This window comes from Piliocolobus tephrosceles, chromosome 1, assembly GCF_002776525.5.
Source record: "Piliocolobus tephrosceles isolate RC106 chromosome 1, ASM277652v3, whole genome shotgun sequence".
In the NCBI taxonomy this organism is placed as follows: Eukaryota; Metazoa; Chordata; class Mammalia; order Primates; family Cercopithecidae; genus Piliocolobus; species Piliocolobus tephrosceles.
Window position 1 is genome coordinate 97,698,610 of NC_045434.1, and position 2,128 is coordinate 97,700,737.

Here is a 2,128-nt window from a genome sequence, read left to right on the forward strand (position 1 = left end):
AAAAAAAAAAAAAAAAAAAAAAAAAAATTAGCCAGGTGTGTTGGCCCACACCTATGGTCCCAGTCACTCGGGAGGCTGAGGGAGGAAGATCACTTGAGTCTGAGAGGTTGAAGCTGCAATGAGCCATGATTGGACCACTACACTCCAGCCTGGGTAACAGAGCAAGCCTCTGTTTCAAAAAATAAAAGTAAATAAATAAATAAATATTCTAAAGAAATAAAAACTTTGTGTTTTAGGAAGCGTGACTCCCTAAAAATCCAAGAAATTCAACCAATACAAAGCAACAGCATCAATAGCAAAAAAAATCCTAGAAGCAATAACTTCAAAGTTACAGGGTACATGATATCAGCTTTCAAAGAATCAAATGTATCCCTAAATATTAGGGAAACAGAAAATACAGCATAAAGAGCTTCTATTTACAATAGAATGAAAACAAATTATACTCAGGGTTTACCATGTGCAGCATATAGTAATTATTAAAGAAAATTTAAAAGTACAGTGAAAGAAATTTAAAAAACATGAATTCATGGAAAGCTAAACTTGACTGCCATTTGGGAAAGCAGAATGTAGTAAAGATAAAAATAAGTTACTATGGAAGAGTCAATTCAATATCAATTAAAATCCTTGCTATATTTTTATAAAACATGACATATGGGTTGTGACATTCAGCTGCAAGAGTAATCAGGCACAGGGAATCTCAGAGGTTTTTTTCTAAGTAATTATGAAGCAAATGAATAGATCACTGATGCTAACATATTTACCCCAACAGGTTTTAAAACACATCAGAACACCGGCCGGGCACAGTGGCTCACACCTGTAATACCAGCACTTTGGGAGGCTGAGGTCGGCAGATCATGAGGTCAGGAGTTCAAGACTAGCCTGGCCAACATAGTGAGACCCCGTCTTTACTAAAAATACAAAAATTAGCCAGACATGGTGGCACATGTCTGTATTCCCAGCTACTCAGGAGGCTGAGGCAGGAGAATCGCTTGAACCCGGTAGGTGGAGGTTGCAGTGAACCGAGATTACACCACTGCACTCCAGCTTGGGCAACAGAGTGAGACTTCATCTCAGAAATTAAAAAAAGAAAAAAAGAAAAAATCAGATGAAAGTGGCAATTATCAAAACTTTGTAGCATTAAGATAAAACCTGAAAACTCATCAGTCATTCAACATCTATTCAGGGACTATTTGTGGACCAGCTGCTCTGTGCCAAGCACTATCCTAGGAGCCAGGTATACAGCTGAGAAAAAAACAGGGAAGGTCCCTAGGGTCATGGAGAACCAGACAAGTCAACAAGACAAGTCAATCAGACAAGTCAACAGTTAATGGGCAGGATAATTTCAGAGGGAGAGAAGTGTTGTGAAGATTGAAAGTGATAGAGAGAGAGCTGGCGCCGGAGGGGCTGTTTTGGATTTAACTCTGAGAGAAGGCCTCTCAGAAGAGGTGGCTTTTGAGCTAAGATCTCTAGAACAAAATGAGGCTTCTAAAAATTGATTGTATCTCCATAAAGTTGCTTTTGGGCAATCCCCATGTGCAAGACTGAGCCAAGTGTTACTGTCGCATAGATGATGCATAGAAAAACATAGGAATTTTAACTTTAATTCTAACCTTGTTCTTAAGAAGTTTGTGTTCATCTACATTAAACACAAAGACTGGGAGAAAACATTTGTAATGTATGTGACAAGGGTTTCCTACAAATCAATATACAAAAAAAAAAAAACAATGGAAAATTGGGTAAATTGTGGGAATGACAATTCACAAAATAAATAAATAAAGTCCAAGACCAGGCATGGTGGCTCATGCCTGTAATCCCAGCACTTTGGAAGGCCCAGGTGGGCAGATCACCCAAGGTCAGGAGTTTGAGATCAGCCTGGCCAACATGGCAAAACCCCATCTCTACTAAAAAATACAAAAAAATCAGCCGGGTATGGTGGTTTGTGCCTGTAGTCTCAGCTACTTAAGAGGCTGAGGCACGAGAATCACTTGATCCCAGGTGGTGGAGGTTGCAGTGAGCCTGAGATCACACCACTGCACTCCAGCCTGTCGAAAGAAAGAAAGAAAGACAGGAAGGAAGGAAGGAAGGAAGGAAGGAAGGAAGGAAGGAAGGAAGGAAGGAAGGAAGGAAG